Source organism: Lepidochelys kempii, chromosome 2, assembly GCF_965140285.1.
Source record: "Lepidochelys kempii isolate rLepKem1 chromosome 2, rLepKem1.hap1, whole genome shotgun sequence".
Lineage (NCBI taxonomy): Eukaryota > Metazoa > Chordata > Testudines > Cheloniidae > Lepidochelys > Lepidochelys kempii.
Window position 1 is genome coordinate 47378577 of NC_136381.1, and position 13951 is coordinate 47392527.

General features: G+C 41.9%; 1 long non-coding RNA gene across 3 annotated transcripts in view; it reads left to right on the forward strand.

Moving 5' to 3' along the window:
• Window positions 1-13951, forward strand: part of LOC140905874 (uncharacterized) — a 116129-nt gene that overhangs the window by 14878 nt on the left and 87300 nt on the right. The window contains exon 3 of one of the 3 annotated variants that reach the window (XR_012156970.2): window positions 8203-8775. The exons of 1 other annotated variant lie outside the window; for it this stretch is intronic. This is a non-coding gene — a long non-coding RNA (uncharacterized LOC140905874). Of the gene's footprint in view, window positions 1-3386; window positions 3601-8202; window positions 8776-13951 lie in introns of those variants that run through there. One more of the 3 variants, XR_012156971.2, reaches the window with a different exon arrangement.

Sequence of the window (13951 nt, forward strand, 5' to 3'; positions counted from 1 at the left end):
TACTAACATGGATATTATAGCTAAGTGGCTGGCTGGGTGTCCATAAAAGGGAGCTACCCTCACCCCCTTCATTTATCACAACATATAACCTGAAAAAACTATATAGGTAAAGATGGTGACTACAAAGGTTTTGAAACTAAATTGTAGGTAAAATCCACAGAAGGGAAAACTGAAACTGGAATGCATGCTTTGAAAGAATTTAGGGAAATTACTTTTCTTTTTCAAAGAGCCAACTCTTCTTTGATAATGTAGTTTATTACTACAAAATGTGCTGACCTACTCCTTTCTGTTTAACAGAAATTCAGAACCAGTCCATGTTATAGTTTTATCATATATTTATATTTTCTTCTGAACTCATATTTTAGTATAGTTCAGTGTGATTTGACATTGCAAGCTCAAAAGACAGTTATGTTCATGGCCATTCCTGACCAGATCCTACAGAGAACTAGCAGGTATAATTATACTCAACATGTCTGTTAGGTGTTGTGGCATGCCTTTGTGTAGACTAAAGTCACATTTTATATAATATTCTACTATCTTTGTTTTCTTGTTGCTCAGCAGTGAGTCCTGTGGAGAAACGGAAAGGAACATTACTTCCTGTAGTTCACCATCTGTAGACGAAATAATTATTGTTTTAATTGCTAAGTAACTCAATCTCTGCCCTGTTTGATTTCATCCAACACAAAGAGTTTGCTTTCTCCTCTCATCGCTATTTCACTTTAATTCTTATTTTGCTCATGCACTGATGTAGAAGTAGGTGAAAGTTTCTTCTAACAACTAACACAATAGTAGGTACTACGGGTGGCACAATGGCTGATTCATAGTTGACATGTTTTGTGTAGCTCCAAGTGTTACATTAGGTAATTGGCTAATTTGCATATAGCCTTAAACATCACTGTTGAAACATGTGCATTTAATGTTGGTGGAGGTACAGTATTGAGTTGACACCAGATTTCCCTTGCAGAAACTGAGTACAATATGACTTAGGTCATAAGTGAGGCACTGATACTGCCTACATAAACATATCCTCATGAGAGCAAGTTGATAACTATGTTTTGTACAGTCAGCTATCTATTTGGTCTCACACATGCATCCTTTGTTGGTCCAGCCATATTTTTAAGAAATAGGCCATCGCAAAGAATTATTGAGAATTAAAGGACAAAATATCATAGGGTAAAGACTAAGATATGCAAAAAAAATGCAAGTATATGTGCATATGAAAATCTGTTTGCAGTGGATGCACAGAGAAATTTGTGCATGTAGCTATCCATTTGCACACCTAATGAGTTAACTTGTGCCCACAATGTAGTTGTGTGAAATCCTACTGGTGGAGTTTATCAAAGGCACAAATGGGAATTGGGGCTCAGCTTCCATTGTCTTACAAAGGGAGTTGGAAGCCTATTTTCCCTTTGTGTCTTTGAAACTCTCCCCTTACATTTGACTTGCACATATGCTCCCCATAAAAGCTACAATTTGTGAAAGTTTTAAATCCAATAAGCTCAGCACTGTATTTAGAGAAGTAGAAGGGTCAATCAGTCTTTTGATAATGGGCAGTAATTAGTGACTGAAAACTGAGTTTTGTTTTGAATAATATTTTCAACTGTGATGGCTGAAAAATAGGGCATGTTTGAAACCGCAAACTTACTTTACATATTAAATATGACCTTTTATAAAGTAAAAGCCATTACACTTGACCTTCCAAGGCCTTTTAAACTGCTGATAGACAGCTATGCTTTAAATGTTTCACAAAATGCTAAAATACCCTAAAAATCTTTTCAAGTCATTTGCTGTATGTTTGAAGTCCATTATTTAAAATTTGCAAGCTCCTGTAGTTCAGAGTGAATTAAATAATCAAAGTAAGATGAAAATCATTAATTGAACATATTACCATTAAGTGAATGTGAATATATTCAGATATTCATGTTTCCTAATTATTTTAAGAACTTTTGAAAATACCAACATCTCATTGGTTTAAGACCCATTTCCACTGAAATCTGAAAAAGGTATCAATTTGCATCCTATTAAATTATGTTTCTACAGTACCATTTATCTGTATATAGCAACACTGAAATGCAGTGTAACAATGCTCTATCTAGAGCCAGTTATAAACTGAAGAGAAATTGATGGCATAAAGATGGTATTTAAAGGGAAGAAATGACTCAATGGTTGAGAGAGAGAGGGAGGGAGGGAGGAGTGGGAATTCTAATAGAATAGAGAACAGGAAGTCAAGGTTGAAAGGAGTGGAGAGAGCAGAAATGAGGACAGAAGTAAAGAAAAAGGGCATCCTTGAAGTGGTTTATGTTAGGAGGCTTATTCCTTCACCCACTTACTTCCCTGGTCCTTCTCGCATGAACAGAGAGCAACAATACCCGAAGTCCAAAGGTGCAAACAATTCGATGTTTATTGGGGTGAACTTCCAGCAAGCATGATTCCAGTTTCCTTCCTTAGTATCCTCCTTCCCAGCTCTGACACCACAGAGCCTTACACCTGTGTCCCTGTTCCCATTCCTGCCCTTAGCAAAACATGATTCCAATTTCCTTACCCCCATTCCCTGTTCCCATTTCCCCCTTTAGCAAAACATGATTCCAATTTCCTTACCCCCATTCCCTGTTCCCATTTCCCCCTTTAGCAAAACATGATTCTAATTTTCTTACCCCCATTCCCCTACTTCCTGATTGACTGCAGACTATATAGTAAAACTTGAGTTCTGCTTTGCTATACCTTAACCAATCATGTTCCTGAAATTTAACTAACCAATCCTAACATATTGTAACATGATTATGTACCCAATTATATCCCACCACCTTAATTAGTTTACACCCAGCAAAATTAATTATACAGCAGACAGAAACAATCACAGAACCAGACAGAGATTATACAGACAAACAACAGCAAAGTGGGAACTATAATGACAAAACAATACAGAAGTGAGGATTCCACATCCCAGCTATTGATAAGTGAGTTCTTGCCAGACAGGATGCTATCAAACTAAGTTTCCTTTTACATTTTCTAGGCACTTCCCTTTCTCTGGAGGCAATAGGCACTATCAGGGCAGGACTGTATTCCTAACAGCCCAATAGCACCTTATTTCAATGTGACTAGTTTGGAATGTGAGGATGTGACCATTCACTTCCCAGTTTATGGCTGCCTCTGTTGCTTAGCCAAAGGCCTTAGCCTAAGAACAGGGCCTCAGACTGTCACAGTAAGAGAAGGCCCTTACACTGGCAGACAGTGGTTTTGATTCTTTCTTTTATACCTCTATAACTAGCCAAGTGATAAAAATACACCTGAATTCTTAGAGTATAGGCCTTTGCAGACAGGCCTGAATATCTATATCCTAACAGTTTAGATGAAATAAGTTTAAGCTGATATAGTTTTGTTTTCAGGAAAAGAAAGTAACCCAGCTGCAGAATTCTGGTGATTCCCTTGAAGTTTAGGCAGCAGGAAATTAAGAGACCATAAAAGAGGAAATTGCAATCATCAGGAAAGGAAATGATTAAGGAATACATGAGGATTTTAAGAATTTTAATATGCCAATGAAGGAGAGAAGAGACAAACCCACACAATTCAAACTACATATTGAAGGTTTCAGAGTAACAGCCATGTTAGTCTGTATTCGCAAAAAGAAAAGGAGGACTTGTGGCACCTTAGAGACTAACCAATTTATTTGAGCATAAGCTTTCATGAGCTACAGCTCACTTCATCGGATGCATACTGTGGAAAATACAGAAGATGTTTTTATACACACAGACCATGAAAAAAATGGGTCAGCCGTGCAGAACACAATGCCATCCACAGCCTCAGAAACAACTCTAATATCATAATCAAAAAGGCTGACAAAGGAGGTACTGTTGTCCTCATGAACAGATCGGAATATGAACAAGAGGCTGCTTGGCAGCTCTCCAACACCACTTTCTACAAGCCATTACCCTCTGATCCCACTGAGAGTTACCAAAAGAAACTATAGCATTTGCTCAAGAAACTCCCTGAAAAAAGCACAAGATCAAATCCGCACAGACATACCCCTGGAACCCCGACCTGGGATATTCAATCTACTGCCCAAGATCCATAAACCTGGAAATCCTGGGCGCCCCATCATCTCAGGCATTGGCACCCTGACAGCAGGATTGTCTGGCTATGTAGACTCCCTCCTCAGGCCCTACACTACCAGCACTCCCAGCTACCTTCGAGACACCACTGACTTCCTGACGAAACTACAATCCATCGGTGATCTTCCTAATAACACCATCCTGGCCACTATGGATGTAGAAGCCCTCTACACCAACATTCCACACAAAGATGGACTACAAGCAGTCAAGAACACTATCTCCGATAATGTCACGGCTAACCTGGTGGCTGAACTTTGTGACTTTGTCCTTACCCATAACTATTTTACATTTGGGGACAATGTATACCTTCAAATCAGCGGCACTGCTATGGGGACCCGCATGGGCCCACGGTATGCCAACATTTTTATGGATGACTTAGAACAACGCTTCCTCAGCTCTCGTCCCCTAACGCCCCTACTCTACTTGCGCTATATTGATGACATCTTCATCATCTGGACCCATGGAAAAGAAGCCCTTGAGGAATTCCACCATGATTTCAACAATTCCCATCCCACCATCAACCTCAGCCTGGTCCAGTCCACACAAGAGATCCACTTCCTGGACACTACGGTGCTAATAAACGATGGTCACATAAACACCACCCTATACCGGAAACCTACTGACCGCTATTCTTACCTACATGCCTCCAGCTTTCACCGTGACCACACCACACGATCCATTGTCTATAGCCAAGCTCTGCGATACAATCGCATTTGCTCCAACCCCTCAGACAGAGACAAACACCTACAAGATCTCCATCAAGCATTCTTACAACTACAGTACCCACCTGTGGAAGTGAAGAAACAGATTGATAGAGCCAGAAGAGTTCCCAGAAGTCACCTACTACAGGACAGGCCTAACAAAGAAAATAACAGAAAGCCACTAGTCATCACCTTCAGCCCCCAACTAAAACCCCTCCAACGCATTATCAAGGATCTACAACCTATCCTGAAAGATGACCCAACACTCTCACAAATCTTGGGAGACAGGCCAGCCCTTGCCTACAGACAGCCCCCCAACCTGAAGCAAATACTCACCAGCAACCACATACCACACAACAGAACCACTAACCCACGAACCTATCCTTGCAACAAAGCCCGTTGCCAACTGTGCCCACATATCTATTCAGGGGACACCATCACAGGGCCTAATAACATCAGCCACACTATCAGAGACTCGTTCATCTGCACATCCACCAATGTGATATATGCCATCATCTGCCAGCAATGCCCCTCTGCCATGTACATTGGTCAAACTGGGCAGTCTCTATGTAAAAGAATAAATGGACACAAATCAGATGTCAAGAATTATAACATTCATAAACCAGTCGGAGAACACTTCAGTCTCTCTGGTCACTCGATTTCTGATCTCAAAGTGACTATCCTTCAACAAAAAAAGTTCAAATCCAGACTCCAGCGAGAGACTGCTGAATTGGAATTAATTTGCAAATTGGATACAATTAACTTAGGCTTGAATAGAGACTGGGAATGGTTGATTTATTATAAAAAGTAACCTATTTCCCCTTGTTTATTCCTTCCCCCCTCTCCCCCCACTGTTCCTCAGACTTTCTTGTTAAACCCTGGATTTGTGCTGGAAATGGCCAACCTTGATTATCGTAGACATTGTAAGGAGAGTGATCACTTTAGATAAGCTAGTACCAGCAGGAGAGTGGGGTTGGGGGAGAGAAAACCTTTTGTAGTGATAAACACCCATTTTTTTCATGGTCTGTGTGTATAAAAATATCTTCTGTGTTTTCCACAGTATGCATCCGATGAAGTGAGCTATAGCTCATGAAAGCTTATGCTCAAATAAATTGGTTAGTCTCTAAGGTGCCACAAGTACTCCTTTTCTTTTTACCTATTGAAGCTGTCACAACCAACCTCACAAAAGCCTCTGCTCAAAGCAGATTCTTAGCCAGTTGAAATTGTCACAGCACCATTGAAATCAGTGGAACTATGCAGATCTGTACTCTAGAGTCTCTGCATTGTCTACGAGGACACATTGCTGCCAGAGGCAGTTGTGTAAATGGATCTCAGCTAATTTAGTGGTAGCATTAGAGAGACTATAGTGAAATTATACTCCTGGGGTAAATGAATAGTTTATTTTAAAAAGGTAAGACTATCCTTTTAAAGGATCTACATATGTGTGAATTTTGATTAAATGTTTTGAGAAAGTTACAAGATGAATCTTTTAGAGAAAAAAATCATTTGTAATGTTAAAAAAAAAGTGATTCAGTCTGAAGGAAGAGCCCCAGGAACACAGTTCCAGATTCTGATACACTTGCAAATGATAACAACAACTTATACCGCAATCCCGCACTTGAAATCAGAGGGACTACTTGTTGAATAAGGTACTTCTTGGTGCAAGTAAAGATGATGAGGTGTTCAACTCCAGGGATAAAATCCTGGCTCTAAGCAAATCAACTGAAAAACTTTCATTGACTTCAGTGGGACCAGGATTTCAAAGATACATGTTTAACTTCAGGTTTTATTGCAAGTTTGTATGAGGTTAAACATTAGAACATGTATTAGTGGATGATTATAGTTTCAATCTTTATTTTCCCTCCCATTTGGACCCACTTGGTTTAGATAGCCATTAGTGATGAACCTGAGCAAGACAGAGCAAGAGAGTGCACTAAAATGGGTTGAGTCCTTCCTGATGGGATGTACCCACCAAATAGTGATGGGAAACTGTACCTCCACCACTAGATCCCTCAGTTGTGGCATCCCACAAAGATAAATTCTCTCTCCAGTCATTTCAAAAATATCTGCATGCAATCATTAGGTGAAATAGTCAGACAAAATCAACTCAAGTGACAGCAATATACAGGTAACACACAGCTCTACTCATCCTTTACCATATGTGACCACATCACTACTACCAAGATGGTCCACTGCTTATACAAGACCAACACATGGATGAAGAACAATTGGCTGAAGCTGAACCTGAGCAAAATGATGGTGATACTGATACACAGAGGAAAGAATTTGAAGAATTTGCAGCCATAGTGTCACTGCCTTTGGTTGAAGGCTCATACCCACAACTGGTCAATTCAGTCTGTAGCTTAGGAGTACTCCCAGATGTCTCACATAGCAGCACAGAACCATAGAAATGTAGGACTGGAAGGGACTTCAATAGGTTATCTAGATGTAGTCCAATCCCCAGTACAGAGGCAGGATTAAGTATTAGCTAGACTACCCCCATGGGTGTTTGTCTAACCTGTTCTTAAAACCCTCCAGTAATGGAGATTCCATAGCCTCTCTACGTAATTTGTTCTAGTGCTTAACTACCCTGACAGTTAGGACGTTTTGTCTAATGTCTAACCTAAATCTCCCTTGCTGAGATTTAAGCCCATTACTACTTGTCCTCTTCTCAGTGGATAAACAGAACAATTTGTCACCCTCCTCTTTATAACATTTTTTATGAAGTTGAAAACTTCTGTCCCACCTCAGCCTTCTCTTCTCCAGACTAAACAAACCCAGTTTTTTCCAATGTCTCCTCATAGGCCATGTTTTCTAGACCTTTTATCACTTTTGCTCCTCTCTCCTGGATGTTCTCCAGTTTGTTTACATCTTTCCCGAAGTGCCCAGAACTGGACACAGTACTCCAGCTGAGGCCTGATCAGTGCTGAGTAGAGTGGAAGAGTTACTTCTTATGTCTTGCTTAAAACACTCCTGCTAATACATCCCAGAATCATGTTTTGTTTTGTTGTTTTTGGCAACAATATTACATCGTTGACTCACATTTAGTTTGTGAACCATTATAATCCCCAGATTATTTTTCGCAGTATTCCTTACTAGGTAGTCATTTCCCATTTTGTATGTGTATGTACAGTACTTTGCATTTGTCGTTATTGAATTTCATCCTATTTATTTCAGTTGATTTCTCCAGATCATTTTGAATTCTAATTCTGTCTTCCAAAGCATTTGCAGCCACTCCCAGCTTGGTATCATCCACAAACTTTATAAGTGTACTCTCTGGGCCATTATCCATTAACAACATTTTCTATCATCTTGGGTTAACTGGGAGACTCTGTTCCATTCTGGTGGATGGTGACCTAGCCACAGTTATTCATGCTTTCATCACTTTTCAGGGGTACTACAGAAATGCAACATACCTGGGCATGAAGCCTCCAGAACTTCAGAAGTTCCTGCTAGTACAGAATACGGCAGTGCATCTCTCTAGTGACACTGGCTACCGGAAACACGTCAAAATCTACCCTTCCCTCCCTACACTGGCTTCAAATCACATTCAAAGTCTTGGTCCTTGTCCTCAAGGTGTTCAATGGACTGGGTTCCAAGAGAACAACTGAAGCTCTGGGGTGAAGATTCTGGTCAACAACTTTGCTCCTATGGCACAACAAAGATCTCTACAATAAGAGTAAAGCTCATCTGTGAGAGAGACAGACCTTTCTCAGAGGCCAGCTCAAGACCGAGGAATGAACTCCCAAATGAACTAAGGACCATTACAAACCTCACCACCTTCTGCTCCAAGTACAAGTTCTTTGACCTAGTCTTCTCTAACTTACAGACATGTTGCTATAAGTTTAAAAAACATAAAAAAAAAACATTTCACTGCACACACTTCTTCCCCTAGGGAAAAGAGAACAAACACATGACAGCTGTTACTCACACTGCTTAAAGAAAAGGAGTACTTGTGGCACCTTAGAGACTAACAAATTTATTTGAGCATAAGCTTTTGTGAGCTACAGCTCGCTTCATTAGCTCACAAAAGCTTATACTCAAATAAATTTGTTAGTCTCTAAGGTGCCACAAGTACTCCTTTTCTTTTTGTGAATACAGACTAACATGGCTGCTACTCTGAAACCTCACATTGCTTAGTGCACTATGGGAGGCATTTGGAGACTACAGAATAAGAAACTATATAGAATAACCTAGACTAGAAAGGATGAAGTTCAACAGTTCTATAGATTCTGTATGAATAAGCATCCAATCCTGCTGTGAAGTTCTTTGTTCTGGAAACTGGTTGTAAAGTTTGTAACAGGCTTTTTAAAAAACTATTTCCAGTATTTTGTTGGTACTGACTTTGGAAGCTCAGACATCAGCAGTGGCAAGAAGGGTTTTTCCATGTTCAAAATATGTGGATATTACAGACTGATAGAGATAAAGTGGGTCAGACTTCAGTGGAGGTTTGTTTATCTTTGGTATGTGTCTATATCCATTTCCAGTTCCAGTCAAAACCAGAAAGCTTAGGGATACATGATTTTTGCTTTACATTTTAGTTTTTCTGACCCCCCCCCATTTTAATTCTATGCTCAACACTGTAGTACAGCACGTTAGTAATTTGATGGTTCACTCAATTTATCCAAACCACTTTTTATAACCTTAATGCTAATTAGAATCATAGAATATCAGGGTTGGAAGGGACCCCAGAAGGTCATCTAGTCCAACCCCCTGCTCAAAGCAGGACCAATTCCCAGTTAAATCATCCCAGCCAGGGCTTTGTCAAGCCTGACCTTAAAAACCTCTAAGGAAGGAGATTCTACCACCTCCCTAGGTAACGCATTCCAGCGTTTCACCACCCTCTTAGTGAAAAAGTTTTTCCTAATATCCAATCTAAACCTCCCCCACTGCAACTTGAGACCATTACTCCTCGTTCTGTCATCTGCTACCATTGAGAACAGTCTAGAGCCATCCTCTTTGGAACCCCCTTTCAGCTAGTTGAAAGCAGCTATCAAATCCCCCCTCATTCTTCTCTTCTGCAGGCTAAACAATCCCAGCTCCCTCAGCCTCTCCTCATAACTCATGTGTTCCAGTCCCCTAATCATTTTTGTTGCCCTTCGCTGGACTCTCTCCAATTTATCCACATCCTTCTTGAAGTGTGGGGCCCAAAACTGGACACAGTACTCCAGATGAGGCCTCACCAATGTCGAATAGAGGGGAACGATCACGTCCCTCGATCTGCTCGCTATGCCCCTACTTATACATCCCAAAATGCCATTGGCCTTCTTGGCAACAAGGGCACACTGCTGACTCATATCCAGCTTCTCGTCCACTGTCACCCCTAGGTCCTTTTCCGCAGAACTGCTGCCTAGCCATTCGGTCCCTAGTCTGTAGCTGTGCATTGGGTTCTTCCGTCCTAAGTGCAGGACCCTGCACTTATCCTTATTGAACCTCATCAGATTCCTTTTGGCCCAATCTTCCAATTGGTCTAGGTCCTTCTGTATCCTATCCCTCCCCTCCAGCGTATCTACCACTCCTCCCAGTTTAGTATCATCCGCAAATTTGCTGAGAGTGCAATCCACACCATCCTCCAGATCATTTATGAAGATATTGAACAAAACCGGCCCCAGGACCGACCCTTGGGGCACTCCACTTGATACCGGCTGCCAACTAGACATGGAGCCATTGATCACTACCCGTTGAGCCCGACAATCTAGCCAGCTTTCTACCCACCTTATAGTGCATTCATCCAGCCCATACTTCCTTAACTTGCTGACAAGAATACTATGGGAGACCGTGTCAAAAGCTTTGCTAAAGTCAAGAAACAATACATCCACTGCTTTCCCTTCATCCACAGAACCAGTAATCTCATCATAAAAGGCGATTAGATTAGTCAGGCATGACCTTCCCTTGGTGAATCCATGCTGGCTGTTCCTGATCACTTTCCTCTCATGCAAGTGCTTCAGGATTGATTCTTTGAGGACCTGCTCCATGATTTTTCCAGGGACTGAGGTGAGGCTGACTGGCCTGTAGTTCCCAGGATCTTCCTTCTTCCCTTTTTTAAAGATTGGCACTACATTAGCCTTTTTCCAGTCATCCGGGACTTCCCCGGTTCGCCACGAGTTTTCAAAGATAATGGCCAGTGGCTCTGCAATCACAGCCGCCAATTCCTTCAGCAATTCAGTATTTCAGTAATTCAGTAGCCACAAGAGGCACAGCAAAACTGTAACATGGCTGGGACTAGCTGGCTGCCCTGTTGGTAGTCTCAGAGACACCAAAAGCTGATGGCATGGGGACTAAGTTATCTTCTTTTATGTGGCAATTCCTCCAGATTAGGAAGAAAAACCCTACTGGGAAGTTATGGGGAGACTGGAAATGCCATTTTACTGTGTATATTGTATCTGTTTGGTATGTTAGTAAAGAACTTCATTCTTACTCTGACAAAAAACAAATAAGAGAAAAAAAGGGGTAACAGCTGTGATTCATGTCAACCAATTGAGTTAAATACATAAATTTGTGACCACCATTAGGAAGTCACCCACCCACTGTGACACCCTGGCACTCCTGTATTCACCACTGTCATATAATTATGATATGTTGTGTACAAAGTATGCCTTGTGAGATAGCGATTTTGTTTAATTTCCTAGGTAACCTGCTTTGATCTGTTTGTTATCACTTAAAATCTATCTTTCCGTAGTTAATAAACCTGTTTTATGTTTTATCTTAACCACTGTGTCTTTGAGTGAAGTGTTTGGAAATCTTGGCTCTGGTAACATAGGCTGTTCCGTATCTTCCCCACGTCGAGGGGGAAGTTGACTAATTTAATGAGCTTGCACCGTACAGACTTCTGTGCTGTGCAAGATGGTATAATTCTGGTCTTATACTCCAGTAGGGGTGCAAGGCTGGGGAGCTTGGAAATTGGGTACTGCCTCTATTGTTGACTTAGGTAAAGCACTCAGGTGACTCAGTTGAATGTGTGGTGCCACCTGAAGTCATGTTGGGTGATAACAGTCCCCAGAGGGCCTGGCTGGGAGTCACCAGCAGAGCAGGAGAGGCCAATCCAGCTGAATGGTTTGGGGGCACAGCGGTCCATCAGCTTCCAGGCTTCACCCTGGAGGTGACAACCCATCACACCCACATCACTAGACTAGTCTACAATGTTAATAAAAATCTTCAGCATTTACATGTACTTTACATAGGTATGACATGTACATTGTCAGCATAGGGGTCTACATCAAATTGCTGCCAGTGCTATGATTCACCAGCATCTCAGATGCCACTGTATGGTAATAGTCAATAAAATCTTGACAGAGCAGTGATATTTTTAAAAAGACAGAACCACTTGCTGATAATGTCTCTACAACATATGTTAAGTGCCTAGAGGCCCCGCTCAGTATACAAATGTGCCAGGTACTGGACACACAATTAAGAAAAAGTCAGGCACAAATAACTTAAAATGGGGGTTCCCAATCTTGGTTCGCGGCTTGTTAAGGGTAAGCAGGCAGGGCCGCTCACAGCTCCCATTGGCCGGGAACAGTGAACAGCCAAACCTGTGTATGCTCTGGTAAACAAACCGTCTCACGGCCCACCAGGGGCCTACCCTGAACAAGCCGCGAACCAAGTTTGGGAACCCCTGCCTTAAAACTAAGCAAAAGTGTCTTGTACATGCAATATATTTGTAGGAAATATATGTTGTACCATTTTGAGTGCAGCAAGATTTTATAAAAGACAATGAATATTTTTCATAGGTAATAAATCACAACATCTGATATTTTGGCATTTACTTGTCAATGAATAGTACACTGGGGAAAAGGTGGATGCAATCATGAAATCTCTGGTGAATCCTTTACAGCTGCTAAATTAAACCCCAGGACAAGCTTCACAGGAAGCTAGTAGAGCCTAATACAAAGTTCACTTAAAAAAAAAAAATCAATGGAATGACTCCCACCGACTTCACTGGACTTTTGATCCAGCCCGTAGAGAGCAGGACCTCAGTGACAATATTGCAATGACATGGTAAGCCAGACTAGCGTACTCAGTGAGAGCTTGCACTCTCCAGGCACCTGTAACCCTTCTGCCAAGCGTTGTCAGCAGCAAAAAGGGTCACATTCAATTTTCTAGGGGTCTCTTCTAAAGACAAATAATGGTGTGAGCCCCTCCATCCAGAAACCTGGGAAATTATATAGGTCACCCTGCACACCCCATCTCAATGGGCAATACATCCCCACTCACAAGCACTGAGTCCAGACGTTTAAAACAAAGAGAAGCTTACTGGGGGTTGGAAGGGGCAACAGAATAATTTTGATTAAAAGCAAAAATTAATGAATTAACGATATTAGGTAAGACAAGCCTCCCCCACCGTGGCCTTAACAATAGCCCCAATCTCAGTCCTTGTCTTCAGTCGTAAGTGGCTAGTGCATTCACTTAGTGCGCCTGGGTTAGTGGAATATAAGGATTCTGGCAGGTCAATGCTGTCTGTGCTGCTCAGTCACCTGACCCAACTTAAGTGATTCCATCTTTAATTGCTGGGTAGAGAGGCCCATATAGAGTCCCTTAGGTAGGCTGCTGCTCTTTCTGCAGCTTGAACCCAAGCCACCTCATTTCTACAGCATTTCTGGCCGAGTCTCACACACTCTGTATGTGAAATAAAAAGAAAGCAAACACCTTCCAGGGTATATGCCCAACAGTGGGCCTATCACAGTGCCCTCTATAAGGTCTTTCAGTCTGTAGCCTTACCTCTGGGCTCACTCATCAATCAGTCCAGTGGGGCCTATCACAGTACCCTGCTTCAAACTGTGTCTTGGCCCCTTCCATGCTTTTTCAAATTGTCCCTGATCCTCAAGCAGTCCCAGCCCTTATGTGGGGCCACATCCCCCTAGGGCTCCCTCCCTGTAGGCTCTTTGCTTCTCTACACCTTCCTGGCCCCAACTATTAGTGGCCCAGTTGAAGAGAGTTCAGTTTCCCTTCTGGGTGTATCAAAATCCAGGCCACTTCCCCATGGCCCCAGTTCATTCTTTGCCCTTATCTCAGGGCCTTGTCCTGCTTGAATCCCAGCAGCCAGCCTGGAACTCCTTTGCATCTCCCCCATCCCAACAGCACTCCTGTCTCCAGGCACCTAGGCATAGCACCCTCAGCCAGGCACACTATCCACACTCCTCC